Raw genomic sequence first — 13,596 nt, 5'->3', positions numbered from 1 at the left:
AGGAATTTGTCACAGAAAAGGTAATGAAACCCACTACTCACCTAATTCTCTAAAATTCTCTAAAATTGAATGCTACAATCATCAGTGTTGCAGTGACAGGTATTGGGTTCATTTTAGAGATTTCTAAACTCTTTGACTGTCAGTGAATTCATAATGCTTGCAAGGCCATTGCAGTATAGCCCCCACTGAAGAAGTGCAGAAGGCGAGTCACACTACTGAGCATAGGTAAAACCCTGTGTACCTCACAGATGTTCACAACTCTAGCAAATACTTCTTGAGCACACTGGTACCATATTCGTGCCACAGCAGCAGCAGCTCCCAATATACAAGAGTGGAGAAGTACCCAAGTCTTTGCCCAGTAGCAATCCTGGATACAACCCAAGTAACACAGCACTTGGAAACAAGGATGAACTGCAAAGCCTTCCCTCTGCTATCAAGATCTCCCTCTGCCAGCATGATGCATCACCTCTGTTTTGCAGTTTCAATCTCCCTTCTTTTTCCAATCCTTTCAAACTCATTTTTTTTCTTTTCAACAGTTCTTCCATTGTTTCTTCACATTCGTCTTTCTGAGACAGTCAGATACAGACTATCACATCTTGAAGAAGACCTGGAAACAACAGACTTCTTTTACTCTACGTGACACGAAAACGGGCAGCAAGTAGCTTTTTTTTTGTAAGAGTTATCCCATGCCAAAGTTCCCTATCTCTTCATCAAAAGCAATTTTTTAATGCAAGAAAATAACAATCTTGTTTGAGCTCCATCCATCAGGAACTACAGAAGTGCACAGCGCTCAACATAAGGAACAGCAGCACGTGTCCCACATGCCTGCCAAGTTCTCAAGTTTTCCTGGAAAAAAAATACCAGTCACATGTATGCTAACATTTGTTACTTTCTTCACCACAACAGATCTGTTGTTGAATCAGGTTCTTCCAGCCCATGCCAAATTCCCCATTTTTCTCTTTCTTTCTATAAGAAACTAACAGTTCATTTTAAGACTGTCCCCCAACCCTGGAACAAGTAGAATTTAAACTCCATAGGAAGGCTGAGGCAAATATAAAGCTAAGAATCTTTCCAAAGGACACCAAGTACAGAGAACAGTCACATAATGTACAGTGCAAAAATTACTTTATTCATTACCACATTTGTTTTCCGGTTTGACAAGTGCAAGGCAACTGTATTACCTTATATAGAACAGATACTGGCAAGGCACAGACCTGACAGACAACCAATATTTAACTCTGTGGATTACCTACCACAATGGGACACTGACAAGCAAGAAGAAAACACATTTAAAAAGAGGACAGCTGTTCTCGTTGAATTCGGCAGATATTCAGAGTCCAGAAGTGGAATTGCCCCATACACAAATTTTCATAAGCGTACCTTTATTTAGTGGGACCACATCAGGTCAAGATAATGCTGCCACACAAGACTAGGAAACTGGCCATTTTTAGGGAGCAAGGCCTCAAGTTCAAACAAATTACATGCCCCAAATGCCCTTCCTTGCTCTCTATTGCTCTGGCTGATTATGAAGAGAAGGAGAACAAAAATATTCAGTGTTCTCAAGCACAACCTAATAAATAGTATCCATTTAGCACCAGCTAATGTTAAAATGTACTAAGCAAAATACGAAGGTTTCTAGTTTTCTATGGCCACTTACTCGTTACATTACAAAATATTCAATCTTAATTAGAATTATCAGACTGTGACCAGGCATCTCATCCTGCAAATGTCAAGGTCAAATACAATAAAAATAAAACAGAAACAAAATAGAGAATACTGTGACCTTCAGTCCCACCAAGAGCTATGACCATTCTACTGCTGGTTTCAAGAAGTCTGGAAGCACTCCTTCCAAAGCTGCATTGCCCTTTGATGCGGCTTTCTGAGTAGAATTCTTAGGCTTAGGAATACAAAAGCTCATAAAGCTAGCCTGCATATCAGGTCCTGTAAGTACTTGTGCTTGGAAATGATGTGGGATGACTGGCTGTCTCCATGTGATAGGGGATTATAGAGATTCCCAGGAACATGGCAGTCAAGCTTTAGTGTCTGGAGTCATAAGTATGTGGAACTCCTCATGTGCCACATGGTTCTTCTACCTCAGATGCTCTTAAATGTACCAAAGCTCTGCTTGACACAGTTCTGCTGCAGCTATGCTTCCTGATCATCCTCTCTCTTGATGAGCTTTGTTATGGTCTAGTGGCATTTGTACAGGACTGTTGGAACCAGGAGATCTGTACGCTTTGGTGTGCTCTCTGCAGCCACAACTTCTGCTGGACAGGTAGCAGGATACAGGAAAATCCATTCACTCCAAGCCATTTGCTCTGATGACTCTAGGAATAAAGAGAGGGACAAGGCTGTCACCCCAATCTGACTCTCCTAATCAGAGATGTGTCAGACTGTTGCACAGGTAATATCTCAGCATGCATTTTGTTTTCAAGACAGTCTGAAATTTGTAAGCAGCTACATCCTGATCCCGAAAATGACCCATTTCTCTGATATGAGCTTGTCCTTGTCCCTGCTTCGCTTTACACGATTACAGCTTCAGATCTGTTCCCTTTACAATCACCCAGGGGTATCCCAATATATCTCCCCTCTCCCAAACTCAGACCCCAAAACAGACTCACCAATGTCCAAATCCTGCTTGCTGTCCAGAAGGAGGAAGGAAGAACTCTCTTCTCCATGATCTGGGCTGTGTGCCTGGAACATGCCCTCTTTCACATCAGTTGGCAGATGTGTGCAATTCAGCCAGAGGGCTCATAGCCAGTTCTCAAATGGTGATGGCCTGAGGATGAATAGTTGAGTCTTGTCTGCCTCTGAGCGGGGGCCTGCTGGCAGAAGGAGGAAGAGGAGGACTGGCTGTCCCAATGCAAAGAGCACATGCTGGAGTGTTTCAGGCATAAGTACTGTCTGCTACAGGACAGGGACCACGCCAAGATCTGACACTGTCTTTGGAAAGAGCTTGGTCTCTCACACTGGTGGCATGATCTTGACTAGTGGATGTCCCGCTGTAGTGCAAGTTTACCAGAGATCAGAGAACGCTGGAACCCTATGTGGACATACAAGATGCTTCTCCGGAAAGCTGAGTGTTGTCTTTCTCCACCCAACATTCAACCTGGCATATAAGAAAGAACTGAATGGCAAAAATAGTAAAAGTCTGAAACTTCTTTACTCGGAGTAAAAATTTCATCTGGGAGCAAGGACAGCTATACCTAACCATGGTGTAAGTCTCTTCAGACTTCTCTTCAGACAGTCTCTGCCCTTAATATTGTATTGGTGACCAATCTGTTGGAACACTCCTAGGCAATGAGTTCATTACACTGTGAGACTTTGGCAAAGTTATGATACCATGTGTACTGTTCCCAAATGAAGAAGAGATACAGGTGTCCCCTGGAACCAGTTGACATGGGGTTGCGTGTGACAAATGAGGTCTTGAAGAAGACCAACCGGAGAATTTAAAGGGGTGAGAGATGGGGACATAATGATGGCACCCAGTATGTCTGTACAGCCTCACAGAAATCAGGCTCTTCCAGTCAAATTTGGTCAATCAAGCAGCCAACATGTGACACTTGAAAAGCACTAACTGGTTCTCAGATCACTCACTGCGCTCCAGATGGAATTTCTAATGGATCAAAGATTTTGGATAATCACAGCTTTCTGGTCTTAAAGACAACTCTGCAGCTCTCTTACAGAAGAGGGTGGACAGAGATGTTGCTCTGTGATCTGTACAGACCCACACCACAGGCATGCTCCATCCCTACACTACTCATATATTTCTTGAATTCCTGTACAAAAATGCCAGAATCCACTACTGTTTTCATGAACTTCTGCTTCTCTTTCAGAAATTTTTGAATTGTTAATTGCAGCCATCTTTGTTGTTGAATGAACATTTACCACCTCATTGTAGCCTTTAAAAATAGATTTATCAAGAAAATGCCAGCAGAATATTAAGTATAGCTGAAATAATGGGTAGCATTGTAACAGCCTTCCCGAGGAGGTATTGTGCAGTAGTTGCTCACAACAGTGCAAAAATAGAATGACTGTTCTCCAAATCAGTAGCACCCCCAATATGCATTGCTCATGCCTCATCACAAGAAACACTTCTGTCTTATACAGCTGGACTCTTTCTTAACTCGATTCTATTTGCCAACGCTACATTTACTCAGATGTGTTAGCATCTTCTGTTGTTTCTTTCTTTCTTTCTATCATTCTTTTTCTATTTTTTTCCACTATTTATATTTATCTAGGAGTAAAACTCCTACCAAATAAAATGTTATCGATTGCCTGGGTCACCTGGAATCCTGTTTTCAGTAGTGACCCAAAGAGGATTTTTACAGGAAAGCAATTAAGAAATGTATGTGTGAGTACTACTGCAATGCAGGTGCAGGGAGAGCAGTGGGAACACTCTCCAGACACCATTCACAGTCAGCTTACACAGTAACTAACTGGATGCTGTTTCATCACCTTGAACTCCTAAAAATTATCTTCATATTTTACAGATTTCATAGAATTTGAAGCTCTATCTCCTGAAACCTAAGCACAATGCCTCAGTGGATGGCTTTGTACTGCAATGAGTTTCACTGTAAGGGACTAAAAGCTGCCAAGCACCATAAAGCTCTGAGAAACCAAGAACGCTCGGGAGACCCTCTGGGATGTGAATCTAAGGCAATGGGCATTTCTCTTCACAACCTGGCTTACTTTTCTTTTACTGTCAGGTTGTTCTCGTATTACAAGAAGAAAAAATAAACTGAAATACACAAAACAACTTCACATTTTGGCGACAAAAACAAATCAAAAACAAACCTGAGAAATTAGTCTGCCCACAAGGCTAAAAAATCCATGTACCTTCAGCTAATTGCAAATTTCTATGCCTTACACCTACAAAGACACACTGTTTCTCTATCAGAGTGCCAACTGGATCATTCACTGCTAACGCCTCTTCCTCCTCAGAGGCACCACTACAGTGGCACAGATGTTGCTTCACATGAATTTTTCTGTAACCTGAACTTTTCCTTGGTGTAACAAGTTTATCCATTAGATTTAACAGTGTATTTCTCTCCTCTTTTTTTTTTTTTTTTTAATCTGCCAGATGCAAAGACCTATAAAACCCTCAGAAGAATTAAAAGATGTGTTCTATTGTGATTATTGCTTCCAACGGTTTTTTGCTACTCTCCAAAATAAACAACAGCCACTAGAACTAAAAGCTAGAAACAACATTTAACATCTGAATTTAACCAAGTGACTCCTCTTCACTTGGCCAGGAGCTGAAGAGGTCACTACAGATAAGAAGAGTGAGAATGAGGTTTTAATTTCCGAATTTCCCATGCCATCCCAGCTCCAGATGCTTGTGGTCAACGAGTCCAGGGATGAGATGCCCACTGTAAGACAGGACAAGAGAAGTATTTACTCTGTAGAGGTGCTACACAATGCAGCTGGGATTGCTTACACACAGCTTACACAGCCTGAGACTCATTCACCAAAGGGGAAAACACAGAGGGTGCCTAAGTATAGACAAACTAATTTCATCTGCCTCATTTTTTTTTTTACGTATCTAAAAGAACAATATATTTTAAATAAAGTGTACAGTCCTTATTTTAAATTATTTAAAATATATTCAAGTAAAATCAAGATTCTATATGAATAAGTCATGTTAGAAAACAAAATAGCAGCAGCTAAGTCTCACAGAAGTTCTGTCTATGCAAGTAATAATTTTTTGCATACAAGAACTTTTAATTAAGACTCAGTTCTCAATTATGATATGTATCACTAGCTCCCATGACTTTACTTATATGCTGAGTGTATAGATCAGGACTATGGGTTTTTTTTTTGATTCACTGCATAACTGTCCAGGCCTAAATTTGATAGGCATTTTTTACTAGAAAAAGTCTTCATGAGCAGATGCATTTTTTCTTTTGAAAAGAACACTTTGAAATGCTGCTATAAATGAGACACTTAGAAAAAAGCATTTGAAATAGTGTAGATAATTACCCTTTTAGCATCCTACCACTATAGCCATTTATGTAACTTCTGATATATAGTCAAGAATAAACTACTGAATTACAAGTTGGAAGTCTGAAAGGTTATATTAACTTTCTAAAATTAGTACATGCTATTAAAAAAAAAAAAAAAAAAAAAAATTCTGTCAGAAGGGAAAAAAAAACAACCAAGAGGAAACAAACAAACAAAAAATCACCAGAACTAAACCTACCAGGTACATCTGAAAAGAAAATAAGTGGAGACACTCCACACCCACACAGGGCAACTTCTGAGCTCATTTGTAAACAGTTCACAGTTCTATATACGGAAGCAAAAAGTATTTTCTGGAGTCATGGAAGGAATGAGCTTTACTAAGTAGAGCTGCTATTCACATATCATTAAGAAATATACCACACAAAATCCCCTGTGATCAAGACCTGATATTGGTAGGTTCTGTATGAAGAAAAAGTCTGTATCCTAAGCTGCTTACTGCCTAAGCAGACAGACTATAATCAGTGTGGTGTGAACACAGTCTGTGCTATAGCACAGCATTCAAGCTAGCTCAGTTCTTTTATAGCTATGCTACCCATAAAAAAAGAAGCAGGCGTGAAACTGGACCTAAATCTCGGTACCCAGTCAATTATTGATGTACTATTTTTCTGTCTACAGTGCAAAACTTTACTTTATCTTGCAAGCTTCAATTTTCCTGAAATTTTAGGTGTAAGCTTTTTCTATGCTGCTCATTTCCTGCAGGGAAAGATACTGCATTCCAAGATTTGGCATAATAAAAACCTGAGCACTAAGCAGTACAGGGCGGACTCACAAAAGAACTCAGAGGTGCTGAAAATGCAAAAAAAAAAAAAAAAAAAACTTCCATTCATTCTCTAATACCCATGATTCTTCGTACTGCATCAAAATAATTTATTGCTTGAATTCTGGAGTAATAACTTGATGACTAGCTACAGCCATATCATCTACATGAGCATGGCATGCCTGTTAAACCATGTAACAATGTTGAAACATGCCATTCTCTCTACCCTGAAAGCTCACAAAGCAGCCATATCAGTGACTGTCCTCCTACAAGGAGTGGTTTTTCATGCCGTCTCTAGAGTTTTGTTTATGTAAAAACTCAACTTTAGCAAATATACGGCCTGCTCAACGTGCTTACTGTAAAACTTAATCAGGTACGGAATGATAATAGGAGTCAGGTGCTGGCCCAAAGACTGTTTACCAAATTTAGAAAGAAATCAGATCAAGCTCAGTTCAGCACTCCAGCCAGTTCTCAGCATTCCTACCAGATCACATCAAATGCCAACTGATTATGATTCATCATATCTTCATTTAGTAATGGCACTTCATGTAAGACCAGAATAATGTGAAGAATTACTGATACATTTGCCCACCAGTAACCAAGGTTCTGTCTAACTCTTCATTTGACCTTAAAATCAAATATAAAGTGAATGGTGGCATGACCTTGTTCATGTGGAAGTCATGGAATGAGAAATAAATAGAGCCAGCAGTAATTCTGACATTTCTCAAAGGAAAAACAATTAATGAATGTTTAAACTTCAAATGTGTAAGGCAAGTAATATTTAGTACTTAGAATTAAATCTTGAAATCCTTTCCAATATTTTTGAAAAGAGATTTATCTTAAACATGCTATAGCAGAAGACTTCATAGAGGATATGCTATTAAAAAAACAAAAAACAAAACACAAGAACCAGGTTAGCATTCCCATAAATATTACATTAATTCTACCCATGTATTCCATGACAAATTAGGTTAAATAAATTCTGACCTATCCCCAGATCTCAAAAGAGCAGCCACCTACTACGCACAACTTAGTAAGGCACTCTTCTTATGCTGATTTGTGTATATATATGCCTCCCACTTCCTGGTCAAGGGATCTCACAGTTTACATAGGCAACTGCATAAGCACACACACACACAAAGGTAAATGGCAGCCTTCTTTAGGTATCTTGTAAAAGACAGAGAAGACCATTCGTATCCCAAACATCTACATTAAGCAGTAGCTGTACACATGCATCACACATATAGGCAATGGGCAGGTTTTGGTAGCAGGAGGATGCACGGAGGATACCAGCAGCATCTCCCACCATGCACCCTCAGGATCCTCTGAGTGATCCTCTGGGTGGGGAACTCTCTGCCTTCACAATGCAGAAGATGAATTTAGGGCTGTAAGCTTCAATCTCAAGGACCAGTAAACTCAAGTCTACAAGACAGATTACTGTCAAACTACAATTTCAGGTGAAAGTAGGGAAATAAAAAAAAATAATCCACTTTCTTGCAGGATTCTGCTGATGCAATTTAGCATTTTATCTTAAGAATGATGGGGGAAAAACACTATATAAAGCCCTAGCTATTTATGGTTTGCATTCACTCTGCTCAGAGGAAAAATTGTGCTGACTACTACCATGGTAAGACATTAATATGTTACTTGTTATACTGACATGCTTTCTAGTAAAAACTTTACAAACTGAAATAATGTTGCTGAACTTCTGTTATTTATGATTCTAAGGCATTGTATTCCTATATGACACATAATTATTCATGCCCTAAGCACCTTCTTGACAGTGTGCTTCTTAAATTACTTTTTATAGATTAAATAACTTTCGCCAGCAAATCGTATCTTCTGGTATGTAAGCCATGCAAATGAAGCCAAAGGGAGCAGTGTGCAATTCAGACGAACAAGCAGGTCATTAGGAATTTCAGCACTGAGGTTCATGCTCCCGTCTCCTGTACCCTGTGTGACCAACCCCTCTGCACCTCTCCTTCTGGGATCTGTGTATTCTTCTCAGTACTCCTCTCATTTGACCTAATTTTCCCTTCTGCATCGCTTCAGTTATACATAAGTGCCTCTCAGCTGCCCATTCTTATTCCCTGTAAGTGGCAGATCCACATACTTGTCCCTTGAACTACTAGCCTCCTTCATGTCCCTTTCTATGTTACATGATCTTCATGTGTTTGGCCACTGGAAGGCAGTCTGAACTTATTCACCCAGTTCGTTGGCCAGCCAGAAGGTGTATCTACTAGGTGTATCAGATTAGATCCTGCATTGTCTTCCAGGTGCTGGTGCCTAAAAGAACCGTTCTATGTCCTTAACAATCAGGCCATCTTCTGTTAGAGAAAAGTGCAGTTCATAGCATCCTGTCTAGCTAAGACCAAGCTTAACCTGCTGAGGCTGAAGTTTCAGTAATGAAAATTCAGTCTAACATCAGAACTACAGTAGGATTTCTTAATAGTCTAGAGTTGTATTCCCCTCAGTTGAGTGGTTGTTACCACACTAACTCCATCCTTCTGTGAAGAGAATGGATCTTGACTGTTCTTTTTTTCCTCTCTAGCAATTATGGTGTTTGAGTGGAGCATGGGAAACCAACTGCTTTGCTACTTTTGCCGCAAAATCACATCTGGGAAACTGCAATTAGGAATCCCACCTAAGCTCGTTGACTCATTAATTGTTTAATCTCCAAACATCATTTTGTCCCTCTTCCCTACTGCACCTCACAAAATTCATAGAATCACAGAATGGTTTAGGTTGGAAGGGACCCTAGTTCCAAACCCCTGCTATAAGCAGGGGTATGTCCCACTAGACTAGGTTGCTCAAAACCCCATATAGCCTGGCCTTCAATGCTTCCAGGGAAGAGGCATCCACAGTCTTGCTGGGCAACCTGTTCCAGTGTATCACAGTAAAGAACTTATTCTTAATATTTAGTCTAAACCTACCCTCTTTCAATTTAAAACTATTTCCCCTCACCCTGTTGCTACATGCCCTTGTAAAAAGTCCCTCCCCAGCTTTCCTGCAGGCCCCCTTCAGGTACTGGAAGGTTGCTCTAAGGTCCCGCTGAGTATTCTCTTCTCTAGGCTGAAGAGCCCCAGTTCTTTCCAGCGTGTCCTCGCAGCAGAGATGCTCCAGTCCTCTGATCATCTTCGTGGCCCTCCAATGGACCCGCTCCAACAACTTCATGTCCTTCTTGTGTTGGGAGCTCCAGAACTGGATGCAGTACTACAGGTGTGGTCTCATGAGAGCAGAGTAGATGGGCAGAATCACCTCTCTCGACCAGCTGGTCATACTTTGGCCTGCTGTAACCCAGGATAAGGTTGATCTTCTGGGCTGTGAACACACACTGCCAGGTCATGTTGAATCATTCATCAACCAACACTCCCAAATCCTTCTCCTCAGGGCTGCTCTCAAGGCATTCTCCAATCTGTAACTGTGCCCTGATTGCCCCAATCCAGGTGCAGGAACTTGCTCTTGAACTTCATGAGGTTGGCATGGGCCCAACTCTCTAGCTTGTCCAGGTCCCTCTGGATGACATCCCTTCCCTCTAGCACGTCAGCTGAACCACTCACCTTGGTGTCACCTGCAAAACTGCTGAGGGTGCACTCAGTCCATGGTGCCCACAAAGATGTTAAATAACACTGGTCCTAACACCGATCCTTGAGGATTGCCACTCATCACCGGTCTCCACTTGAACACTAAGTGGTTGAAAGCAACTCTCGAGCACGACCATCCAGACAATTCTTTATCCAGTGAGCAGTCCATCCAACAAATTCATTTTGTCTTTGCTTTCAATTTTTAAGGCACCACTAATGACTGGGTTACTGATAAAGGGCACCACTCAGTATGACATAATTTGGTTTTCAAAGATCCTGGATGCAGACAGACTCCTGATTAACATGGATATGTATTTTTTTCAATGCAAAGTAACATTAGGTATTTGGCCTCTGTCTTATTTCCCCACAGTGTTTGTCAGATTGGCTACTTTTACATGTTATTCTTACAAGATGATTTTAAAAGTAACTTTATATGATGCATGCACATTCTGGAGCACATAAGTAATAAAACAACGTCCAGAGTTTCAACATTCAGAGCTCCATTTCTCATTTTGGTGTTTACACTTTAAGCAGATGTTGATAATTTAGGAATTATTCTAGAGCTACAGAAACACCTGGAAATATGGAAAACAAATATTACTGAATAAAGGTCAGGTGTTGAGTAATTTAGTCATCTTCTCAGAATGTATGGAGATTTCTGATACTAGAGAGTTGTTTAATTTTGAGTGAAATGCTTAATGAAGTTCAACTACTAGAAGATCAAGCTAGAAACTTATACTAGAAATGAAGGGGTTTTTTTTAAGGGTTTAAATAATTAACTGGGGAACACTTCACTTATCATGAATCACTTGCTCTTAAGAACTTTAAATCAAGTTGAAGCATATTTCTAAAAGACAACCTTGAGCAAGGAAAAAAAAAAGACAACGTTACAGCCTTCATGAAAAAGAAACCTATCTATGAAAATTATACAGCAGGTACGATGTGGGGTCTAAAAAGCTATGAATTCTAAGATCAGACATGTCCCAAAATGTCAGCTAACAAAGTCCAGATTTGGCTGAACGCTCATGGATAAATTCACGTGTCTAGAATCAATGCTTCTGTAACTCTGAATGTAAGAATGAATGTTATTATAGTATATCCCATATGGCCTTGGAAAAACATACAATGAAAAAGAGAAAGTAGCTCAAATCTAGCTCTAAAACTATGTAATTGGTCAGATAAGAAGAAAAAAAAAAAAAAGCTTCTGTTAAAGGCAAGTCATAGAAACTCTCTACATTTTTAAAGGAGGAGAAAAAATGTTTGTCCGTTGCAGTACCTTCTTAAGCCCAGACTCAAGCAAATATTTTCACGTCTTTCAAGCCTTAATCAAAAGCAGTTGGCCAGAACCAAACAGGCAGTTTTTGCAGCCAGTTTCCTAAAAAGCCTGAGAAGTCACTTTCAATGAGCTCTCTCTGCCAGTTAAGGTTATTTTGCAGCCTTAGGCTCCATCTGAATTGGTCACTGTAACAGAAATGTCCAGGCAACACTGACAGCAAGAATATTTGTTTCAATCTACTGCCTGTCATATTACTTCATTGCACTCTGTACAATACACAGAAGGGCCAAGATTATCTTCATTTCCTTGCCTTGATATTCCTGTAAAATGTACCACTGCCATAGTGCTGGCTTGCACTTGAACACAGCGCTAATCACATCTGTGAACATCCCCTGCCTGTCACTTGTGCAGGGAAGCAACAGAGTGAGCGAGATTTGTCCCATATAGAGGTCTCACAGGAGCTGGAAGCAGATCACAAACACAAATCAGGATGACCGCTGACCTCACCACATTCTGAGCTAAAGGCAAAACTGGTTCTTTTGTTTTAGCCTTCCCACAGTAACCCTTAGCATGTCTTGTAAAAGCCCACAAAAATATCCCCAGGTTTAAAAAACAGAGTGCAAGCAGTGGAATATTACTATCCTGTGCCAGATTTACATGGGAGGTATTTAGAGGATAACTCAAAACCTTCACCTCCTTCTGCTCCAAATACAGAGGGTTCTCTTTTGAACCACCCTGCTCCAACAAACTTACAGCAACATGTATATAGTTTAAAAAAAAAAACAAAACTAGCAACAAAAGTCTTACAAATACACAGCACTGCAGGCGAGATTCTTCCCTGGGGAGAGGATGAAAGAGCAACATGTGAAAGATGTTTGTCATGTCATTTTGTATAGTACTCAAAGCACTCAGAAACAATAGTGATGAGGATGGTATAAAAACCTTAACATACAGAACTTAAAATAGCACTTGAATAAAAGCAAAAGGAATTAAATATAGCAAGACCAAGAAAGTGCTTTTAAGAAGCTCTGTTTTTTGATGTAAATTTAAAAGAAAAAGAAAAAAAAGAGTCTCTTCTAAGAATCCTCTCAAATCCCAAATTTGTCTCCATTATCTGCTGACTCAGAGACTTCACAAGACACTCTGGCTGGGGAACTGCAGGGGTTGCTTCCGACATAATACAGAATTGATGTACCACTGAAGGATGTAACAACACCACTGAAACAGAGCATCCTCTCAGCCTACAGGGTTTCTAGCTATTCTCTTATGCTCCATATTTCCTCCCCCAGCCAAAATCTCATTTTCTCTTATGTAGAATTCATTTCTATACTAGTTTTATAAACAAGCAGATAAAAAGGATAAATAAATTATTCCCTGGGAAAGTGGCTGAGCAGTGAAATGGCAGAGTGTAATGGATATCTGATCATATAGGCATACATTTTAACAATGAAGTGTAAAGGGAAGCCAGATACTCATAACTCACTGTATAAATATGTATGAGGGCAACTTAAAAAATTGCTCACTCAGTTTGGGCACTATGTATTTTAGCATGTGGACTACCGCACAGTGGTTCACATGCTCCTATGGGGAAAACAGCACAGATGCTCTGACATTCTCAGGCTTCCACTATTCACTAAAAACAGTGAAAGCATCATTCTTCAGTTTGAACTGGTTATTGGTATGCCATTCTAGCCTTGAGATGCTGAAATCAGTCTTCAAATATAAGCTGTTAAGTAGTCAAAACCAAGAAAAATACTGGTTGGCCCGTTTTAATTTTGTTCAGATTCTTGGATTTCTGCAATAATTAGATTAGGATGGGTCTCCAAATGGTTCTAGATACTGCTACCGCATAAGGTAAGAAAACAATACAAAACAACAATGTAGTTTATCTGCAGCTGCTCAAAGGAAAAACAAAACAAAAAACCATGCAAACAAAAAAGCAATCTATAAAGTTA

At 39.9% G+C, this 13,596-nt stretch overlaps 1 protein-coding gene and 1 long non-coding RNA gene across 4 annotated transcripts in view; both read right to left on the bottom strand.

Moving 5' to 3' along the window:
* MAGI2 (membrane associated guanylate kinase, WW and PDZ domain containing 2) overlaps positions 1–13,596 on the bottom strand; it is a 708,774-nt gene that overhangs the window by 674,702 nt on the left and 20,476 nt on the right. The gene's annotated exons all lie outside the window — the stretch shown is intronic.
* LOC122180594 lies at positions 1,109–5,546 on the bottom strand. The gene is made up of 2 exons (XR_006179176.1): positions 2,622–5,546; positions 1,109–2,327 (listed from the first exon to the last, which is right to left on the bottom strand). It is a non-coding gene; the product is annotated as an uncharacterized LOC122180594 (long non-coding RNA).

The sequence above is a fragment of the Lagopus leucura genome, unplaced genomic scaffold (assembly GCF_019238085.1).
Source record: "Lagopus leucura isolate 7727_CA_CO unplaced genomic scaffold, USGS_WTPT01 Super-Scaffold_100008, whole genome shotgun sequence".
In the NCBI taxonomy this organism is placed as follows: Eukaryota; Metazoa; Chordata; class Aves; order Galliformes; family Phasianidae; genus Lagopus; species Lagopus leucura.
This window is presented reverse-complemented; position numbering and strand designations above follow the sequence as displayed.